Source organism: Paroedura picta, chromosome 12 (assembly GCF_049243985.1).
Source record: "Paroedura picta isolate Pp20150507F chromosome 12, Ppicta_v3.0, whole genome shotgun sequence".
Classification (NCBI taxonomy): Eukaryota; Metazoa; Chordata; class Lepidosauria; order Squamata; family Gekkonidae; genus Paroedura; species Paroedura picta.
The window spans coordinates 45733434-45756507 of NC_135380.1; the positions used below are offsets into that span (position 1 = coordinate 45733434).

Consider the following 23074-nt stretch of genomic DNA (forward strand, 5'->3'; position numbering starts at 1 on the left):
CAAGGTCCACACATCCACAACCCTACCCCCCGTACCCTACACATACCTTCTTACCTGTAGCAGTAGCAGTTCTGTGGCCCTCTGCTGGTGACTGTGACGTCTCCCTGCCTCCAGGCCTACCCTGCTATGCGGAGGGCGGGACAGGCCAGGTCAGCTGGGCGCCACCACAGCAGAGCAGCCCGGCCTGCTTCAGGAGTGGCGCTGTGGCTGCAGCCGGCTTTAAGGCCTCTGCCAGCTTTATGGCCAGCCCCTCATCAGTGGTCTCCCCTGCTGGCGGCCTCACCACATTTTCTGCCATGCTCCCTGGGGCGGGGCTATGGACGTTGCATCTGTACCCATTTCCATCACGCCAGAAGATGTATTCCACATCAATAAGACTTCTACTGATAGGTTGAGGGACTTGGGAATGTTCAGCCTGGAGAAAAGGAGGTTGAGAGGGGACATGATAGCCCTCTTTAAGTATTTGAAAGGTTGTCACTTGGAGGAGGGCAGGATGCTGTTTCTGCTGGCTGCAGAGGAGAGGACACGCAGTAATGGGTTTAAACTTCAAGTACAACGATATAGGCTAGATATCAGGAAAAGGTTTTTCACAGTCAGAGTAGTTCAGCAGTGGAATAAGCTGCCTACGGAGGTGGTGAGCTCCCCCTCACTGGAAGTCTTCAAGCAAAGGTTGGATACACACTTGTCTTGGATGCTTTAGGATGCTTTGGGCTGATCCTGCGTTGAGCAGGTGGTTGGACTAGATGGCCTGTATGGCCCCTTACAACTCTATGATTCTATGATTCTATGATTCTATGAAATTATTCTTGGTTTTTATATGGATTGTTCTGTTAAGCCTGTATTGTTCAACACCCCAAGCCATCCAATCACCAGGGAGCAGTATAGAAACCACATAATAAAAGAAATGATAAATAAACAAACAAGGGCTAAGATAGCAAGGGATGCAATGCCTGCAGCTCTGTTAGTCAGGTGTCGGGCCTATTTATTCCATCCATTCCATTTGGTTCATTCATTACTTTTATGGGGACCCAGGGCAGCTGACATACTTCTGCACTCTTCTGTTTTTCCCTTGCAAGAATCCTGTGAGGTAGGCGAGGCCGAGAGGATGTGATTGGCCAGGGGTCCCCCAGCTGCCTTCTATGGCAGAGTGGGGATTTGAATGTGGGCCTCCCGACTTTCAGTTTGGCACTTTAAACACTCCAGGCTGATTTTCATGCTCCATGTCTCCAGTTTGCTTGTGGGCAATGAAGGCCATTTTACTTCTGAATCCCATCAATATGCACATGCTGCAATCTTAGATAGTAAGTAACAGTTGTGCTGTGAAAGAAGAGACTTGCAGGCCCTGTTCCTTTAGATTTCCCAAAATCCTAAAATCTTGCTGCTGCCTTCACTTGGTGCTACCGTCCCTTTCCCTTACTCCCAGGGAGTACCCAAAACAAACTGAGCTGTAACCTCTGTCAACAGCAAATCTCTTGCTGGCTGGATTTGCACATCGAGCATTCACCACATAGGGTCATCTAGTCCAACCCCTTGCAGAATGCAGGAAATTCATAACTCCCTGCCCACAGCAATGCCTTGTCTCTTTGGGTCAAGTCATTTCAGCATTGCGTTACCCAATCTGGTTGTGGGGCTTCCATTAGCATCCAGAGCAGCTGAAGCTCCTGGCACCCAAAGGATACAAGGAACTGTACTTCAGTGAGGTGCTAAGAATTCTTTGTTAAAGAGCCAATTTGGTGTAGTGGTTAAAAGCAGTGGCTTCTAATCTGGAGAGCCAGGTTTGAGTCCCTGCTCCTCCTCCTATGGGGTGACATTAGGCTCATCACAGCACTGATAAAGCTGTTCTCACAGAGCAGTTCTATCTGAGCTCTCTCAGCCCCATCTAACTCACAGGGTGTCTGTTGTGAGGAGAGGAAAGGGAAGGCGAATGGAAGCCGCTTTGGAACTCCTTTGGGTAGAGAAAAGCGGCATCTAAGAACCAACTCCTCTTCTTACTATCAGGGCTCTCTCAGCCTCACCTCCCTCACACGGTGTCTGTTTTGGGGACAGGAAAGGGAAGGTGGATGGAAGCCAGTTTCAAACTCCTGGTAGAGAAAAGCGGCATATAAGAACCAACTCTTCTTTTTCAGTAATCTCAGGGCTCTCTCAGCCTTACCCACCTCACAGGGTGTCTGTTGTGGGGAGAGGAAAGGGAAGGTGATTGTGAGCCACTTTGAGACTCTTTCAGATAGAGAAAAGTGGCATATCAGAACCAACTCTTCTTCTAAAGATTTGGACTCCCTTCCTGACAGGCCTGCAGTTTTCTGGGGAGAGGAAGCCTCCGTTAAAGGAGACCTATGCATGTGCTGCGTTCCTTTTTAACTTTCTCCCCCTTCTCTTGCAGACGCGCCTGAGGGGGCCTCTTCCAGTGCCATCCGACCACCTCCGAAGCGATGCCCCCTGACTGTGCCAGCCCTCCTTGGTGTGAATGCGAACAAGGGATGCGCTTGAAGCGTGGCGTCAACCCAACCACTTTGCGCTCGAAATCAACTGTGTCTCCATTTGCCAATTTCTGCGTTTAATTAAAAAGGGAGGGAAGGAGTGGGGGGGAGGGGAGAGGAAAGAGCAGAAGCGTTCCCTCGGGGTCGCAAACGTTGTCGTGTGGAGAATCCTCTCGCACACCTAATAACTATGTTTTTGTTTGTTTCTTTTGAATGAACTAAGATCAAGCGATATTTTACATTTTTTCACCGGGGCCAGGGGGGGGGGGGGTTGAAGATTGGAGGTGTAGATACCAGAAGAGCGTGGGCGTTTCCGGCTGCTGATGGACGGGATAGGATCCGGCAGAGTGGATCACTTGGTGCTGGCTTTGGCTTTCGAGAAGAGGGCGGCATCGGGGGGGGGGGGAGGGGAGGATAAGAAATACATTTGAAATTGATGTTGCACATCATTGTCTGAGTTTGCAGCAAACTGCATTGCTAGGAAATATGTATACATATAATTTGGGGCCGGGGTGACACAGTATTGTATGCTGTCTCTTTTGAATTTTTTTCTTTTTGTGTGCGTATAGGAAAAAGCGAGGCGCTGGTTTTTGTTTTTTAGAAAAGGAAATGACCTCTCAAGTGGTTACCTATTTATTTGGCGTTTACATGTTGCTGCTGTATTTTGTGTCTCGGAGAAAAAACAAAAAGGCGAACAGGTTTACATGGATCTCTGCTGCTCGGGTGTCGTCCCACGCAGTAGACGCAAAGCCAAAAAAAGATCCCTCCCTGACCTTTGAAGGTCTGCTGTGCCGCATGGCTGCGATCGAAGGGGGTGGATGTGGCCCCTTCTGCCTCCTGCGTCTCCCACTCTTCATTTCTCCATCCGTCCTGCTCCCGCACCCTGATGCAAGAGGCTGTTCTGTTGGGCCCTACTGGGCCTCAGAGGATTTGTAGCCGCTCTCTTTTTCCTCTGTGTGTGTGTGTGTGTGTGTGTGTTTCTTTTGCCCTCCTGTGTTAAGTTTTGCCATCTTGCCTATGTTGTAAAGATGAATGACAAAATAATACAGTACCTAGAGTTTTCTCTGCATGAAAAAAAATAGCCAAGTGTTAACGCAGCCAATATTGTTGGAGCTTTTGAAACCATTCTTTCCGAAAGAAGCAAGAAACAAACGGGCGGGCGGGGGGGGGGGGGAGGAACCCAGAATTGGTGCAGGGGGTTGCTTATCTTTGCAGACTTTTCAAAAATATAACGTGCAGTTGAGCATGCAAATGGAAGCTAAAGTTTATTTTCTCAGGACACCAGGACAGACTCTGGGAAATGTTGCTACTCTTCCGGCTTTGTTCAGAATTCCTGTGAAGTTTTGCCACAAGGGGAATTCACTGACAGTTTTGGAATACAGAGAAAAACAGGGGAGTTGTACGTTTTCACTCCTCAACCCAAGAAATGTCTTTCATGTCCCTCACAGTTTTTTAGTCCTGAGGAAGATGGAGATAGACTTCTTGGAATGTTAGTGGAGGCGGGGGATGTTGGTGGTAGACTGTGACCACAGAAGCTGGGAATGATTTCATTTATTTGTTTATTTGCCGCATTTACAGCCCACCTTTCTCCCCAGTGGGGACCCAGAACGGCTTTCATCTTTCTCCTCCATTATATCCTTGCATGGTTAGGCTGAGGGTCTGTGTACGGCCCAAGGTCAGCCAGCAGGCTTCCAGGGTAGAGTGGGGATTTGAACCTGGGCCATTTCTGCATGGAAGGATAAAACGTGAGTGGCTTCCTGGAAAGGTAAATCTCGCATTTACAGCCCTCCTCAAAGGTTTTCCCTGTGCCCTGTCGAGGCCTTTTGCCTACTGACAAGGTTGCAAGGGAAAACAAGCCGAACTTCTCCCTCCGCTACTTGGCTTGTCAGTCACAACAAGCGACCAATCACCGCACAGCAGTTCTCTCACGGGCTGAAACTTTCTCTCCCCTCCTCCAGCCCTGAAATTATTATTTTTTTAAAGGCACTTCCACATTGTTATGCCATAACACAGATGCATCTTTAATAAAATCAACACTGCCCCGTTGCTATGGAGAAATGCCAGAATGATACAGCATTCTCCCCTCCCCCTTTTGGGATTTGTATTTTTTTTGCACTTTATTTCTGTCTGTGTGGATTTCTGAAATGCTACACACTGTCCTTGGAGGCCAAGAAGAAATGTTGTGCTGATGGCAGGCTTCAGAACAAGCTGCTCAGGCCCTGTAGGATCAGGAGATGGCAGTGAGATCTCCCACTCCCCTCTCTTTCCCACCTCATTTCCCACCTCCAGAAGGTGCAAACGGGACTGATTTTGCCTGACCAAGTTATGAGAAGGCTGCACATGGTCACTGAAGCCCCAAAAGACGTTTTGTGCTAATGGCAGGCTTAGAAACAAAGCTCACACGTGGCTGAATGATTAACCCCCTGCCTCCACCCCTTTCCCAGCTCACTTCCCACCTCCAGAAAACAAAAAAGGGGCTGTGTTTTGCCTGCCTGATCCCAAGAAGACCGTGGACACCTTAAAGAAGATTTTATTTCACCTGGGCTACTGTAGGGTTGCGGTCCCAGTGCAACACAGACTGCACCATTTGTTTACAAGACAATTACTCAAAGCAGGAAATGGAGAGGGGAGGGCTGGAGCCAGGGCGGGACAAAGCCACTAGGACTATCTCGCGTTTCCCCCTCCACACGGTCTGATCCCTGGTGGCTAACCGGTAGTTCACACGGTTTAGGGTGGTAAATCCAGTTTCCTGGATTCCTGAAATCGTGATTTTAAAATGGCCAAATCGCAACCTGACTAGTGGACAGCCTTGGGATGTTGGCAACGTCATATGGAGGGGGCGAAATATGCCACCAACACGCCAAGGCTGCCCAGGAACATCTCCCACATGCGGGAGTAGCCTGGGTCTCCCAGACCGTGGTCTGACGCTCTAACCACTACACCACAGAAGCTCTGGAATGATGCATCAGGGCCAAGTGGGAGCCTCACTGACTGACTGACTTCACCTCAGGCATTTGCAATTGGGAGTCCATGCGCTCCCTCTTCTGCCTCCAGTCTATCAGTCTCTGAGGTAACGGCTTGCCTTGAACCCCTGAGACCTTCTCAAGCATTGCCACCTCAGTACGGTCCCCAAACTGGGATGGCTGTCTTGCTCCCTCAGCTCCGGAAGTGGGCTGGACGGTCTCCTTGGCTCAACAGCCACTGCTGGCACTTGGAGCCTCTTCTCTCTTGTCTGAGATCAGAGCCTGCCAAGGAACAGTGCCTTGCCTCTGGCCCGTAGCCAGAAATGTGTTGTGGGAGGGGCAATTTTTTTTGTTAAGGGGGCAGTTTAACATCCCCCTCCCAGGAAAGTACTAGATCAGCCTTCTGGGCTTTGACAAACAGAGCACAGGCATGCTGCTCTCAGGCCCTGGGCCTCCCTGTCAAGCACAGCCCACAAGCCATGGTGTTCTTGGGCTGATCAGCCCCCTTCCCCCCCTCCTTTTGGGTCTGCTCATCACCACACCAAGGAGCCTCTTGTGGTGCAGAGTGGTAAGGCAGCTGTCTGAAAGCTTTGCCCATGAGGCTGGGAGTTCAATCCCAGCAGCTGGCTCAAGGTTGACTCAGCCTTCCATCCTTCCGAGGTCGGTAAAATGAGTACCCAGCTTGCTGGGGGGTAAACGGTAATGACTGGGGAAGGCACTGGCAAACCACCCCGTATTGAGTCTGCCATGAAAACGCTAGAGGGCGTCACCCCAAGAGTCAGACATGACTCGGTGCTTGCACAGGGGATACCTTTACCTTTACATCACCACACCTACCTTCCTTCCCTGCAGCCAAGATCTGTGGAGGGGACGTGTGGCCATGGGTGGGACACGCACAATGCGCCAGTGCAATGCTGAGGCTAGGGTGGCTGCCCCACCTGGATACTGCTCAGCAGGAATCGGCTCTCTGCCCCCACCCTGCAACTCAAGACTTGCAAGGCCTGAGGATTCACGCAGCCCCCTGCCCTCCGGCAGCCCAGCAACATCAAGCAAAGGGAAAGGAAAGGAGCCCTTTGGGGGTCCTCCAACTCCCCCCTGGCCTCTTCCTCCCTAAGGGGCACTGCCCTCCTTCTGCAAGATGCCAAGAGCCTCCAGGAGGCAGACAACATGCTTGGGAAACAGCACCACCAATTTGTCCAACAAGGTTTGTAGCACAGAGCAGAATGGGACTGCAGGAAAAGACATCATCAGGACAGCCAATGCGCTGCCCCTCCTACAACAGGACAAAAGTTGATTGGGGCAGGGCATGTGTTTGGGGGGGCATTGCCCATCAGCCTCCCCCCCCCCAAGCTAAAGGCCTGGTTTGCCCTGTGATATCCACCTTAGATGAGCTGGGAAATCATGCCGTGCCTCAGGTTTCTGGTGACATTTGGGCAAGCACAGGTCGCTGGGGATCTGGGGATCCATTTTTTGCTAGCAACCATTTTAGAGGAGCAGTTAGGCCTTGGCCGAGGGGTGGCAGCAGCCTTTTCCTAAGGACTGGTTTTTGTGTGCAGAGTTGCATGTACCTTTGAGCTGGATCCCTGGATCCCTCCAAGCTGGATCCCTAAGTGGGTATGATGGAGGGACGGGGCGGGGAGAAGAGAGGAGTGCTGGCTTCTCACGTGCAGGAGAACAGCAGAGCCCTGCGGTGGACGGGAGCATTCAAGCATTTCGCCCCTCAGTGGATAAACAAAACCTGCTGAGACTACGGGCACCTTTGGAATGCTGGGGGGGGGGGTCACCCCAAAACAGCTGCTGCAGGAGGCAGAGGCAGAGGCAGACTGAATCCCTCTCTCAAAACACCTGGGAAGAAGGGAAGCCTGAAGGGGGAACCCGACTAAGAAAAGCCAGTCAAAGGTCCTTGTGTTGGAATGAGGGCAGCCAGTAACAAGCTCTGACTTAACGATGGTCCTGAAAAGGTTGGTGGGCACCAAGGGAAGTAAGGTGCACCAAGGGTACCATGGTGACTGTGGGCACCACGTTGGGGAACCTGAGGGCAGCCCATCCTGCCAGCATGTTTGTGGATATACATGGACCTGAGAGAGTATCCCAGAGGTCTTTGCACCGTCATGGGCATTCTGCTCTGGATCTTCCATTAGTTGCTTCCATTTGTCCTTTTTTCACTGCTCTGGGGCTTCCACCCAGGTGAATGTCAAATCAAAGCATGCAAAAGGCACAAGCCCACAGGCCCTCCGCCTACACGCGTGCTTGATGTTTGTGCAAGCAGGGTGTGTACATGGATCGTACACTCCTTCCCCATGATCAGGAATGTTGGGAAAGGACCACCGCACGCTACAAGGACAGAGGCTTCCTCTGAATGTCGATGCTGCATCTCAGATCCAACACCCTTATGGCCACTCCTTTGTGTGTGTGTACAGGTTGTAGTGAGTCAGTTTAGGCTGCCTTTGACTTAGCATAACAGCAGCCAAGATGGTGGGCCTTGACTCCACCAATCTCTCTTCCCAGCTGTGGAAACTTGCATGTGCAATGAAGAATATTTGCATACTTGTCTGCTGCTGGGGGAGGGGGGCAGGTAACTCTACAGGGGTTTTGAGGGCCCACCTCCTGGCAGACATCTTACTGTTCCTCCTTCCTCAACAGCTGTGATTTCATGGGGTATTTCACATCTTCCCTGAAGAATAGAAATGGGATCCTTAAAGCAAAATCAGAGATGCTTGGGAGACTGGCTGGATTTCCACCACATGCAGAATGCCACTGGTTTGCAGTGAGGCTGCAGAGTTGTGTTCACACCATCAGTACCCAGTACTCAGGCAAAGAAAAGGAGGATCAAATGTCATCTTGGAAAACTGAGCAAGGAAAGTGAATTGAAGAGCAGTGCAAAGAGGAGGGTGGAGTTACTGCAAGCAGATGTCTTGGTGCAGAAACTGAGGGAATGGGACAAGGCCTAAAGGTAAAGGGAATAGTTACACAGGGAAATAAAGAAAAGAATGGTTTTGAGGCGGGGGTCCCCAACATTTTCTAGCCCGTGGGTACCTTCGGAATTCTAACAGTATGTGGTGGACACAACCACAAAATGGCTGTCACAGCTTTCCTTCAGTCCCCAGTGGAAATCTTTGGGCTGTTGTGGCAGCTTCTGACTAAGCAATGTTTAAAAGAATCCACACAGTCAATCAAATCTCCAGTGGCCAATGAGAAGCTGAGTTCTCATTGAGAACTTCCATGAGAAGCCCCTCTTGGCCCTCTGCCCACTTTCTAAAAACACATGGCAGGCACCATGATGCTCATGGACACCATATTGGGGACTCTTGGATTAGGGCAGGGGTGGTCAAAGTGTGGCTCTCCAGATGTCCATGGACTACAACTCCCATGAGCCCCTGCCATGGAGCACATGGGAATTGTGGTCCATGGGCATCTGGAGAGCCACAGTTTGCCCCCCCCCCTGGTTTAGGGAGACCAACTATCAACTCAGAAGGATCATCCAGAGCAAACAAATACAGGGGCAAGAGTCATCCACAAATCCTCAGGCCTGAGACTTATTTCATTTGGCTGAGCTTTTGATGTTTAGTATTTGTAGTGTAGTTAAAGGATATATCTTGCATCCAGGCTGTTTCTGCATCAGAAACTTCTCTTCTGAAGCACACTAGTTCACCTTAAGTTTTGATCATGACTGGAAATCTTTCCTACCTTCCTCCTCAGTTGATTCAGATGACTGGAGGGTGTGGACCTACTTCTCTTCTGAGGAAACTCACAAATACCTGCCCACTCACAGTGGCCCCAATTCCATACCTCCCCCCCAAAAAAACAAACAAACACACCAGAATCCCTGGCCAGTCTGGCTTAGAGGAAATGTACCTCCCAACTCCAAAGTGGGGATTGGAATTCCAGGGAGAGCCATAAGGACCACGCTCAGACACAATCCCTTTGGCCCAGCCATTTTCAATTTGCCTAAATTCACAGCATCAGCATTTTTGTGAGGTGGCTATGCAGCCTCTGCTTAAAAATTTCCAAAGATGGAGAACCCACCACCTCCTGAGGAATCCTTTTCCAATGAGGAACTGCTCTGTCAGGAACTTCTTCCAGATGTTTAGTCCTCCCCCTGCCTTCTTCCATATGATGGAAAGAACTGGGCATATATTTATTATTCTGGTTTTAGTGTCTTAAATGTATTAATTTAATTTAAATTCCTAATTTTGAATTTTATTTGATCTATGTATTTATTTGATCTCTTGTGATCTGTCCTGAGTACCCAGAGAGAGGATGGAAATAAATACAATTATCTTTAACCCTCCCCCCGCTCCGGAGGAGCGGGAGGAATAAAGGAGTAAGGGCAAGTGGGGAGGAGTTAGGGCGGGCCCTGTCCGGGATAAAAACTCGGAGGGTCCGCAAAGCGGCTCCTGATTGGGCCCTCCAAGTGTCAATCGCCTGGGCCAGCTGGGGAGTTGCCGCTCAGAGTAAGAAGCCTTCCCCAGAGGTAAGTCCTCCGGCCGGCTTCCCCTCGCCCAGGGAGCCTTCTGCCGAGCCCTGGGGCAGGCTCGCCTGCCCTTGGGCCCGCCAGAAGGCCACAAAGCCCACCGCCCCCGTCCCGAGCCTTCTGCCGGGCCCTGGAGCAGCCGAGCCTGCTCCTAGGCCTGGCAGTAGGCCGAGGAGCCCACCGCCCCCGTCCCGAGCCTTCTGCCGGGCCCTGGAGCAGCCGAGCCTGCTCCTAGGCCTGGCAGTAGGCCGAGGAGCCCACCGGCCCCGTCCCGAGCCTTCTGCCGGGCCCTGGAGCAGCCGAGCCTGCTCCTAGGCCTGGCAGTAGGCCGAGGAGCCCACCGCCCCCGTCCCGAGCCTTCTGCCGGGCCCTGGAGCAGCCGAGCCTGCTCCTAGGCCTGGCAGTAGGCCGAGGAGCCCACCGCCCCCGTCCCGAGCCTTCTGCCGGGCCCTGGAGCAGCCGAGCCTGCTCCTAGGCCTGGCAGTAGGCCGAGGAGCCCACCGGCCCCGTCCCGAGCCTTCTGCCGGGCCCTGGAGCAGCCGAGCCTGCTCCTAGGCCTGGCAGTAGGCCGAGGAGCCCACCGCCCCCGTCCCGAGCCTTCTGCCGGGCCCTGGAGCAGCCGAGCCTGCTCCTAGGCCTGGCAGTAGGCCGAGGAGCCCACCGCCCCCGTCCCGAGCCTTCTGCCGGGCCCTGGAGCAGCCGAGCCTGCTCCTAGGCCTGGCAGTAGGCCGCGGAGCCCACCGCCCCCGTCCCGAGCCTTCTGCCGGGCCCTGGAGCAGCCGAGCCTGCTCCTAGGCCTGGCAGTAGGCCGAGGAGCCCACCGCCCCCGTCCCGAGCCTTCTGCCGGGCCCTGGAGCAGCCGAGCCTGCTCCTAGGCCTGGCAGTAGGCCGCGGAGCCCACCGCCCCCGTCCCCAGCCTTCTGCCGGGCCCTGGAGCAGCCGAGCCTGCTCCTAGGCCTGGCAGTAGGCCGCGGAGCCCACCGCCCCCGTCCCGAGCCTTCTGCCGGGCCCTGGAGCAGCCGAGCCTGCTCCTAGGCCTGGCAGTAGGCCGCGGAGCCCACCGCCCCCGTCCCGAGCCTTCTGCCGGGCCCTGGAGCAGCCGAGCCTGCTCCTAGGCCTGGCAGTAGGCCGCGGAGCCCACCGCCCCCGTCCCGAGCCTTCTGCCGGGCCCTGGAGCAGCCGAGCCTGCTCCTAGGCCTGGCAGTAGGCCGAGGAGCCCACCGCCCCCGTCCCGAGCCTTCTGCCGGGCCCTGGAGCAGCCGAGCCTGCTCCTAGGCCTGGCAGTAGGCCGAGGAGCCCACCGCCCCCGTCCCGAGCCTTCTGCCGGGCCCTGGAGCAGCCGAGCCTGCTCCGAGCCTGCTCCTAGGCCTGGCAGAAGGTCCCAAGGCCACCTACCTTCCTCTGTTCCTCCCTTCCTCCCAGCATTCCCTTTGCCCTTTCCTTCCCTTCCTCCCAGCATTCCCTTTGTTTTTCCCTTTCTCCCTTCCTCCCTCTCTTCCATCTGCCTCTTTCTGGCTACCTGTTTCTCTGCCTCTTCTTCTGTCTCTATCTTCCTCCCTTTCTTTCTTTCTTTCTTTCTTTCTTTCTTTCTTTCTTTCTTTCTTTCTTTTCTTTCTTTCTTTCTTTCTGTCTGTCTTTCTGTCTTTCTGTCTCTCTTTCTCCTTCTCCTCCTTCCTTCGCCCCATCCCTCCACCCACCCATCATGCTAGGGCCCGCTGTATTTTGGCCACAGCGGGCTTAATATCTAGTAAGCAAATAAAATGATAAAAGCTTTTGGGGTTACCCTATGTCCCCATCCCCAAGGAAAGACTACAGACAAGGGCCTCTGGCATGGAAGTCCCTGAACCGTTCTAGGTGGACTTGGGGGCTTTTTCATTTCAATCAAAGGGATTGAATCGCTGTCCAGTTTTCATATGTTGCTAACAATTTGGAGGTAGGTTTGTAGAGGGAGAGGATAATCTCTCCAAAGTTCACTCCACAGTGTTCCAGATTCTCTAAACACCTCTTGGGTTGCTGCTTTATCATCTCCCTTGGAAACCTGAGCTCTCATATGTCTTTCTTGAGTCAGAGAGAAGTTGGAGACAATTTCAACAACTGTTTGCTGCACCAGCTCTACATTACCCTTTCCAAGAAGGGGACATAATCATAATCATTATTATTGTTATTATGATGATTATTAATTTGATTGATATCCTGCCACTCTCAGTAGACTGTCTTGTGGCGGGTTACAAGATAAAACCCCCACATAAAACCTTTACCCCATTAAAACCCACCCCGGTGGCAACAATCTCCAACCCCCACAGCCACTGGGCTGCCTTTGGTGCCCAGAGGGGGGCTCCGGGTGCCGGCTGCACACCAGTAACGATGGACAGCTGGGTGGAGATCTCTCCTTTGTCTTCTTCTGGGGGGGGGGGGGGCATCAGATCTCCTGTGCCCCAGCCTCAACTAGGGGTGAGCACTTTGGCACAGTTCAGCTGCCTCCGCGATCGCTGAAGCCCGGGGTGCCCAGTGCCGCAGTGCAGAGAGGAGGGGCGGCAGTGGCGTGCCAGCCAGCATCTGCACGCAGGCGTTGTGCCTGCATGTGATTGCCAGCTGGCGCTCCACTGGCGCCCCTCCTTTCAGCGCCACGGTGCTGGCTGCCGTGGGCTTCAGGGATTGCCGAGGCAGATGAGCCGCGCCGAAGCATTCACCACTAGCCTCAGCCATAGACCTGGTGGAAGAGCTCTGTCTTACAAGCCCTGCAGAATGCCAGAAGGTCCAGCAGGGCCCTCAGTTCTTCCGGGTGCTTGTTCCACCAAATTGTGGCCAGGACCGAAAAAGCCCTGGCCCAGGTTGAGGCCAGGCAAACTTCACAGGGTCCAGAAATCACCAACCTGTGGGGGGCATAGGGCTTATATTTATATTTTCAAATCTGACTGCAGCAAAATGCTTCCCACACACCCTCCTCCCAGAGTGGGCACAGTGGCGGTTCCTAGAACGGTGCGGTTCTGCTCCCGAAGGGCGGCTGCCTATGTCTGGTCCTGCAAACCAAAGGCAAGGTTTGTGCTGCCTCTGATAAAGGCAGGTTTATGGCCTGGAGCCCTTCTGGTAGCGAAGGCTGCAGCCCTCCAAGCTGCTGCCACAAGGTGATCTGTTTGCCTTGAAGGCTGCACAAAGACCCACCATTTGAGCAGTTGGATCTTTGCCATTTCTTCCCTAAATAATTTCTGCCACAGCCTTTGCCTGGCTTACATTATGACTTAGCTGTAGGTGAGGCACTCGCCCTCATAGAATCATAGAATCACAGAATTTAAAATCATAGAATCATAGAATCATAGAGTTGGAAGGGGCCAAACAGGCCATCTAGTCCAACCCCCTGCTCAACGCAGGATCAGCCCTAAGCATCCCAAAGCATCCTCAAGCATCATCCTAAAGCATCCTAAAGCCCTCGAATGAGTACTGCCCCCAAAACAATAAAATCAGAGTCCAGTAGCACTTTTAAGACCAACAAAGATTTATTCAGGGTGTGAGCTTTCGAGTGCAAGCACTCTTTGTCAGACTAAGAACTCCTTACACCAGTGGTTCCCAACCCCCGGTCCGGGAACCGGTGCCGGTCCGTGGATCAGTCAGTACCGGGCCGTGGCTCCTCCTCGTCCTCCTCTCTGGCTGCTGCCTTGGAGGCTGCCCTGCCACTCTGCCACCGGCTCACCTTTAGTGCTCTCCAGCGGCTGCCGTGGCTGGGACTCCCCCTTGGTGTGGCCCTGTGCAGCTGCTGGCAGCACCCCCTAGTAGGCAGCAGGAAGTCAGGGGCACCGGCGGGAAAGCAAGCGGAGCAGAGGCGACGTCCCTCAACAAATGACTCCCCCCCCCCCCAGGCCTCAGTAAAACTGTCAAGCGTTGACCGGTCCCCAGTGATAAAAAGGTTGGGGACCACTGGCTTACACGACCGTGGGAATATATAGCAAAAATTAATTCTGATACATTAGTAAACTGTCACACATCCAAATACATCCAATGATAAGTCTTTGCAAAACAGCCTATCAATCCCCTTGAAACTCAGTTGTTATTCACACAAACATGGGAGAAATAAAACTGCCTGTGAAAGTGATCAAGGGCTCTCACCTCACCGTATGCTGCTTGACCCATCTGTCTCCATACAACTCTGAAACATTCTTACAAGGTAATTACCAGTAACTATCTTATCTATCAGTAACTATTAAAGGTAAAGGTATCCCCTGTGCAAGCACCGAGTCACATCTGACCCTTGGGGTGACGCCCTCTAGCGTTTTCATGGCAGACTCAATACGGGGTGGTTTGCCAGTGCCTTCCCCAGTCAATCAGTAACTATTATACAAGTGGTATTCTCTTCAATCTTGCCTGTCAAGGGAAGAGGAATGCGTCGGGAGAGGAAGATAATGGAGGTGAATCACTGGCTGCGGAGTTGGTGCCGGCAGGAGATATTTGGTTTCTGGGACCATTGTCAGACGTTGCAAGGACTCACAACCAACTTCTTAGAAAATGAAAGTTTTATTGAGAAGCACTTCATACATCTAGACTAGCTAAGTCAAATCTGCCTGAGGCTGGATTTGCTTCTTCTTATCAATACAATTCTCCCGCCCAAAACTTGAGAGTTCCCAAGGGAGAGGAGGCAGAGAGAGGAGCCAAATGCAATTAGAAACAGTGTTACTTTCACATGTCCTTGGCTGTCTTCAGACTTAGATAAGTCCCAGCCGAGAGGCCTCACTGAAAAGCACATTGAGAGATAATGGCTACAATAACATACATTTCACTTTTAACTAGTTAGCATGATAACTAGGAGCTACCAGGCACCAAGCAATATAACTGTCATGGAGGAACTTAGGCTAATTTATGACAGGGTTTTCTAACAATCCTGACAACCATGGGATAGGCTTTCTTGAGGAAGGCCTACTAGCACCTGCACTTATCGAAACTGGGGAAGAATGTGTTTGGCAGGAACCTGGGGAGATTCATCAGAAGAGCTTTAAACTAAAGCCATTAGGGGAAGGAGACGATCAACATAGGGAGTGTATGGAAGGAAAACGATCGGAGGCAGCCCAACCGGCAAGGCCAGCTCATAGGGAACCAAAAGTAAATGGATTCAGATGTCTTTATACTAACGCCCAAAGCATGGGCAATAAGAAGGAAGAGCTGGAACTTCTCATGCTGATGGAAAGGTATGATCTAGTAGGCATCACAGAAACTTGGTGGAATGATTCTCATGACTGGAATGTAATGGTGGATGGATATGAACTGTTCAGAAAAAACAGAATAGATAGAAGAGGTGGAGGAGTGGCACTGTATGTGAGGAAAGGGCTTACCTGTCAGGAAATTCTAGTGAAGGAGAGCATATCTACAGTGGAAAGCATCTGGGTGAAAATAAGCGAGGGGAAAACAAACAGTGTGGTGGTTGGTGTCTGCTACCGACTGCCTGACCAACGAGAGGATGTGGATGCTGCACTTTGTGAGCAGCTTGAGAAAATATCCAAGCAGCAGGACCTTGTCATCATGGGTGACTTCAATTTCCCAGATGTGTGCTGGGAAACAAACTCTGCGAAGCATCCTCAGTCATGCAACTTTCTGACCTGCCTGGCTGACAATTTCATTTATCAAATGGTAGAAGAACCCACAAGAGGTTCAGCCATACTGGACTTAATACTGACCAACAGGCAAGAGTTGGTGGATGAGGTGAAGGAGGTGGGGACCCTAGGGGGAAGTGACCATGTCCTGATAGAATTCCTTTTGAGATGGGGAGCCAAGGAAGCTTGTAGCCAGACGCGGATGTTGGATTTTCGTAGGGCAAACTTTAATAAACTCAGAGACATGATGAGTGTCATACCATGGACGAGAATGCTGGAAGGGAAGGGAGCAGGTGAAGGGTGGGCGCTACTCAAACAGGAGCTATTGCATGCTCAATCAATGACTATCCCAGAAAGACGAAAACACTGCAGGAGCTCTAAGAAGCCTATTTGGATGAACAGAGAATTTCAAGAGGAACTAAGAAAGAAAAGGAAAATGTTCGGGAAATGGAGGGAAGGACAGAGCTCTAAAGAAGAGTACCCACAGGTTACTAGGCACTGTAGATCAATCATCAGAAAGGCCAAAGCTGAGAGTGAGCTGAGATTGGCCAGGGAAGCCCATTGTAACAAGAAAAGATTTTTCAGTTATGTGAGGAGCAAATGTAAAGTAAAGGAGGCAATAGGCCCACTGTTGGGTGCGTATGGACAAACTCTAACGAATGATGCAGAGAAAGCATAAAGGCTTAGTGCCTATTTTACATCTGTTTTTTCCCACAGGTCAAAGTGTTTAGGCACATCTAGAGATGGCCGTAGCCAAAGGATAGTGTCTGGGTGGCAGGTTAACATGGATAGAGAGTTTGTTGAGAGGCATTTAGCTGCCCTGGATGAGTTCAAATCCCCTGGTCCGGATGAAATGCACCCGAGAGTACTCAAAGAACTTTCCAGAGAACTTGCACAGCCCTTGTCCATCATCTTCGGAACCTCTTTAAGGACTGGAGATGTCCCGGAGGACTGGAAGAGAGCAAACGTTATTCCGATCTTCAAAAAAGGGAGGAAGGATGACCCGGGAAACTACAGACCAGTGAGTCTGACCTCTGTTGTGGGGAAAATAATGGAGCAGATATTAAATCTGCACACATCTGGAGGACAATTTGGTGATCCAAGGAAGTCAGCATGGATTTGTCTCCAACAGGTCCTGCCAGACCAACCTAGTTTCCTTTTTTGACCAAGTAACAGGTTTGCTGGATCGGGGAAATTGGGTTGATGTCATTTACTTGGATTTTAGTAAAGCTTTTGACAAGGTTCCCCATGATGTTCTGATGGATAAGTTGAAGAACTGCAATCTGGATTTTCAGATAGTTAGGTGGATAGGGAATTGGTTAGAGAACTGCACTCAAAGAGTTGTTGTCAATGGTGTTTCATCAGACTGGAGGGAGATGAGTAGCGGGGTACCTCAGGGCTCGGTGCTCGGCCCGGTACTTTTTAACATATTTATTAATGATCTAGATGAGGGGGTGGAGGGACTACTCATCAAGTTTGCAGATGACACCAAATTGGGAGGACTGGCAAATACTCCGGAAGATAGAGACAGAGTTCAATGAGATCTGAACACAATGAAAAAATGGGCAAATGAGAACAAGATGCAATTTAATAAAGATAAGTGTAAAGTTCTGCATCTGGGTCAGAAAAATGAAAAGCATGCCTACTGGATGGGGGATACGCTTCTAGGTAACACTGTGTGTGAACGAGACCTTGGGGTACTTGTGGATTGTAAACTAAACATGAGCAGGCAGTGTGATGCACCGGTAAAAAAGGCAAATGCCATTTTGGGCTGTATCAACAGGGGCATCACATCAAAATCACAAGATGTCATAGTCCCATTGTATACGGCACTGGTTAGACCACACCTGGAGTACTGTGTGCAGTTCTGGAGGCCTCACTTCAAGAAGGACGTCGATAAAATTGAAAGGGTACAGAGGAGAGCGACGAAGATGATCTGGGGCCAAGGGACCAAGCCCTATGAAGATAGGTTGAGGGACTTGGGAATGTTCAGCCTGGAGAAAAGGAGGTTGAGAGGGGACCTGATAGCCCTCTTTAAGTATTTGATAGGTTGTCACTTGGAGGAGGGCAGGATGCTGTTTCTGCTGGCTGCAGAGGAGAGGACACGCAGTAATGGGTTTAAACTTCAAGTACAACGATATAGGCTAGATATCAGGAAAAAGTTTTTCACAGTCAGAGTAGTTCAGCAGTGGAATAGGCTGCCTAGGGAGGTGGTAGGCCCCCCTTCACTGGAAGTCTTCAAGCAATGGTTGGATACACAATTTTCTTGGATGCTTTAGGATGCTTAGGGCTAATCCTGCGTTGAGCAGGGGGTTGGACTAGATGGCCTGTGTGGCCTCTTCCAACTCTATGATTCTATGATTCTATGATCCCAAGGCCAGGGAGTAAACTCAACATACCATAACATTACCATTACTTTACAGTCACATTATCACAGTATCACAAATAAAATAAGTTGTGAGGAAGCTCCTCACAGAAAACTGGGATGTCAGGGAAATGTCAGCTTTCTCCCAAATGGCTCAGTTTTCTGCATCCAGGGATATTATTTGGAGGTCACAGAAATCAGGAATAGAAGTGCCCATCTGCAAGACATAGCCCAGAAATGGCTTGAGTAATAACAACAAACAACAACAATAAATGTGGTCACAACAACATATAACATGCACATAATATTACATAGTTAAATAAATTATTTAAAAGCTGGCTCTTTAAAACCCGACTGAGGGAGACGCCACCACTGCAACAGGCCCGTGAGGTGCTCCTGACTCCATCCCCTTCCAGACCAGCGGGTCAGAGGTCGGGCTTGAGTCAGGTCTCATGGTTCAGGAACATCAGCCAGCATAGGCAAGTGCAGACTGCTTTTTAAATTTATTCAAAGAAATATAGTCTCCAGATCACACAAGGTGATGTTACTGCTTTACTCTGCTTCGGTAAGACCTCACTTGGAGTCCTGTGTTCAGTTTTGGGCACCCCAGTTGAAGAGGGATGTAGACAAACTGGAGCATGTCCAGAGGAGGACAACAAAGATGGTGAGCGGTTTGGAGACCACATTGTGTGAGGAAAGGTTGAAGGAGCTTGGTCTGTTTAGCTTGGAGAGAAGACGGCCAAGAGGTGATATTATAACCATCTTCAAATACTTGAGGATGGAGCAGAGCTGTTTCCTCTTTGCCCCAGAGGGTCAGACCAAAACAAATGGGTGGAAATTAAGTCAAAAGAATTTTCGGCCAAACATCCAAAAGAAGTTCCTGACAGAATGGTTCCTCACTGGAAGAAGCTTCCTCGGGAGGTGCTGGGTTCTCTTGCTTTGGAAGTTTTTAAGCAGAGCCTGGATAGTCTTCTGCCAGAAATGATGATTTTATGTACTTAGGCAGATTGTGAGTGGGTGGGCAGGAAGGGATGTGCCAGGGTTTGTCTCTTGTGGCCCTTCCTGGCATCCCCAGGGAATTGCTGATTGTCACAGTGGGATGGTAGGTAAATTTCCTCTAGGCCAGGATGGATTCTGGAGATTTTTGGTGGGGGGATCACTTGGGCATGAAATTGGGGTCACTGTGGTGGGCAGGGAGTTGTGAATTCCTCCATTGTGCAGGGAGTTGGACTAGATTACTCTGGAGATCCCTTCCAACTCTATGATTTGAAACATTTGTTCACCACCTTTCTACTCTGCAGAACTGGAGGCAGCTAATAAGGCAAGTCAGCTTGGTGTTGTGGTTAAGAGCAGTGGCTCCTAATCTGATGAGCCAGGCTTGATTCCCCACTCCTCTTGCCTTTGCTATGGGTTTTCTTCCCACTGCCTACTCCCCAGCAGGCCAGCCCCCACCACTGTTTCAGGTTCCATTGGGCTGGGCAAAGAAGAAGAGTTGCATCTTATATGCTCCTTTTCTCTACCCAAAGGAATCTCAAAGTGGCTTCCAATCATCTTCCTTTTCCTCTCCCCACCACAGACACCCTGTGAGGGTGAAGCTGAGAGTCCTGATATTACGGAAGAAGAAGAGCTGGTTCTTAGATGCCGCTTTCTCCCTGAAGGAGTCTCAAAGCTGCGTATAGTTGCCTTCCCTTTCCTCTCCCCACAACGGACACCCTGTAAGGGAGGTGAGGCTGAGAGAGCCCTGAGATTCCTGCTTGGTCAGAACAGCTTAATCAGTGCTGTGGCGAGCCCAAGGTCACCCAGCTGGCTGCATTTGGGGGAGTGTGGAATCAAACTGGGCTTGCCAGATTAGACGGCCTAACCACTACACCAAGCTGGCTCTTGGAGGGGACAAGGGGAGGGAAGGAAGACAAAAGGCACACAGCCCCCCCCCTCTGGGAAGTGACAAGGGGAGGACATTGGCAGCAATGAAGGAGGATGCATTATCTTTATTTTGCCCCCCTCATGTACAGGGTGACCTTGGAAAGAAGAGGCCCTCAATTCTAGCCTCTCTATCTCCCTTATTAGTCTCTTCTAGCCTTGTGCAGAAGTAGGGTCTGGGTTACTGAGGCTGAGTGGAAATCAAAGAAAACAGGAAATCAAAGAAAGTGCTCAACAGAGGCATGGCAGAACAGCGTTTGTCCCTCTCATCTGCTGTGGCAGCAAAGGGGAAGGTAGCCCTGCATAATGGTTCACTTGCAAAATGTCCTGTGGAAATACGTGCAAGACCCCAGTGGAGGGTTTGAAGGGCTTGGGACCGTCTGACTTGGAATGTGTCTAGGAACAAATAAGGCACACCAATTCCAGACACTGCAAGAAAGAAGAAAAGAAACAGCAGTGGCTTCTCAGTAAAGATTTTAATCCATTGAATATAGGTGTATTTGGGCTGATCCTGCATTGAGCAGGGGATTGGACTAGATGGCCTGTATTGCCCCTTCCAACTCTATGATTCTATGATTCTATAAATGTAGTAGTTCAACAGGATACAGTCAAAATGCAGCCTGGATGTTGCATGTAGCCCCATTTTCAAACATGCTTTTTCTCAGTGACTAAACCCCATATTTATAAAATATTATACAGTCCCTTTCAAAGTGTAATAAACATCACAACCAACATAAATTAATAATAACTCAAGGGTTCCCACCTTTTAAATATGTGTAGCATTCCTACTTCAAAAGTACAACATCAAGTTATGACTTTGTCCCAGGACAGTTTATTTGATGCACGTGATCCATTGTGGGGGGCAGAGGTGGATGGCCATGGTAACCCACCACTGAAGAGACTGGAGAGAGGTGAGTAGCGGGGTACCTCAGGGCTCGGTGCTCGGTCTGGTACTTTTTAACTTAATGATCTAGATGAGGGGGTGGAGGGACTACTCATCAAGTTTGCAGATGACACCAAATTGGGAGGACTGGCAAATACTCCGGAAGATAGAGACAAAGTTCAACGAGATCTGAACACAATGGGAAAATGGGCAAATGAGAACAAGATGCAATTTAATAAAGATAAGTGTAAAGTTCTGCATCTGGGTCAGAAAAATGAAAAGCATGCCTACTGGATGGGGGATACGCTTCTAGGTAGCACTGGGTGTGAACGAGACCTTGGGGTACTTGTGGATTGTAAACTAAACATGAGCAGGCAGTGTGATGCACCGGTAAAAAAGGCAAATGCCATTTTGGGCTGTATCAACAGGGGCATCACATCAAAATCACAAGATGTCATAGTCCTATTGTAGACGGCACTGGTCAGACCACACCTGGAGTACTGTGTGCAGTTCTGGAGGCCTCACTTCAAGAAGGACGTAGATAAAATTGAAAGGGTACAAAGGAGAGCGACGAAGATGATCTGGGGCCAAGGGACCAAGCCCTATGAAGATAGGTTGAGGGACTTGGGAATGTTCAGCCTGGAGAAAAGGAGGTTGAGAGGGGACATGATGGCCCTCTTTAAGTATTTGAAAGGTTGTCACTTGGAGGAGGGCAGGATACTGTTTCTGATGGCTGCAGAGGAGAGCACACGTAGTAATGGGTTTAAACTTCAAGTACAACAATATAGGCTAGATATCAGGAAAAAATTTTTCACAGAGAGTAGTTCAGCAGTGGAATAGGCTGCCTAAGGAGGTGGTGAGCTCCCCCTCACTGGCAGTCTTCAAGCAAAGGTTGAATACACATTTTTCTTGGGTGCTTTAGGATGCTTAGGGCTGATCCTGCGTTGAGCAGGGGGTTGGACTAGATGGCCTGTATGGCCCCTTCCAACTCTATGATTCTATGATTCTATGAACTAAGATGGTAAAATATTATCCAATGTGCATATTTCTTACTACAAATGCAAATACTCCTTGCTGTTTTTTTAAATTCAGAATTTAGATGCTGGCGGGAGACAGGACCACAGGGTTGCTAAGCAACTGTATCATCTCCAGCTGACGTTACGGTGTTGCCCAGTGCTACACATTATTGGGTCCCCAAGCAACTGAATCATATTTAATTTCACTCCTCAAGATCCCACAATAAGCAGTTTTCATGAAGTGGTATCGAACAGATGGTGTGCATATGGGGAGGGAGACAAACTGAAGCACGGTTCCAAAACTGAGAGCTCTCTAGAGTTTAGCAATACCTTTTCCAAAACCAAAACACTTGCAAATGGCATCTGACATTTCTGAGGCGGGAGGGAGAGTGGTTGGGAGGCACTTTCTGCTAACAAAGCCCACCCCAAGCATCAGTTTAACTTCAGCAGGGTGTGCTTCCGTCCTCTGCTGGCTTTATGTTTATCTCCTGAGAAAATTACTCTTTGGTTAACATCTAAGTGCATGTTTGAAGATGTTCTTCGAACTGAAGTATTTGAAGCGTGGATTTAGCAATGCAGAAAGAGGAAAAAAGCAAACTTAGCACTGTCCTGCTTGTACAAAGTCTCATTTTTGTGCATTCTTCCCTCAAAATGCCTAGAAATTGGTTCCAAAGGATCTTGTGCAAATGGGAATGAAACAGGGATTCAAGAAACTTGGGATATTCTGCATTGGGAAACCTTCCACAGCCATACACTTGAGCACAAGCCTTGCTGAAATGGAGAACCATCAAGGTAATTCAGGCATTTCTTGCACAGCCATCAGGAAACCCCAGGGTTTTGTGAAAGCCTGCTGTTAGGAGAGAATGACTGTTTTTCAGATATCAGAAAAACGTTATTCCGGGGGGGGGGGGCTCTTATCAATACTAAACAGATACATGAGTCTCACCCTATTCCCACCAAACCCCACACTTTACATATCTTCCTGCCTCAGTGAAATCGCAGGTCAGGCAGAGTCCAATGATTTTTATTCTGTAGCATTATCAAAAAGAAATAAAACCTCTTGATATGTGATGAAATAAAGCCCGCTGTGAAGGGAAATACAGTGGGCGCTAGTGCGTGGGGAGGAAGAATGTCGCGAAGGAAGGTAGAAGAGGGGAGGAGGAGTGGGAGGGAGAAAGGAGGGGAAGAGGATTTTGCAGGGATGGATAGAAGGGAGAAGAACAGGAAGGGATCAAAGAATTAAGAGAGGAAGTAAGTGAGAGGGAGAGACAGAGAGAAGAAGGAGATGCAGAAAGGGAGGAAGGAAAGAAGGAAGGAAGGGAAGAAGGCAGGCAGGAAGGTAGATAGAATGGAACGAAAGAGGGGTATATGTGAAGGGGCGGGTTGGCAGGGGGGAAGTG

At 50.2% G+C, this 23074-nt stretch overlaps 1 protein-coding gene across 2 annotated transcripts in view; it reads left to right on the forward strand.

Moving 5' to 3' along the window:
- NCS1 (neuronal calcium sensor 1) overlaps positions 1-3558 on the forward strand; it is a 94918-nt gene extending 91360 nt beyond the window's left edge. For both annotated transcript variants that reach the window (XM_077305742.1, XM_077305744.1), the window contains exon 8: positions 2381-3558. The gene's annotated coding sequence lies outside the window, so the exon portion shown is untranslated. The remainder of the gene's footprint in view (positions 1-2380) is intronic.
- Positions 3559-23074: the final 19516 nt, after the last annotated feature.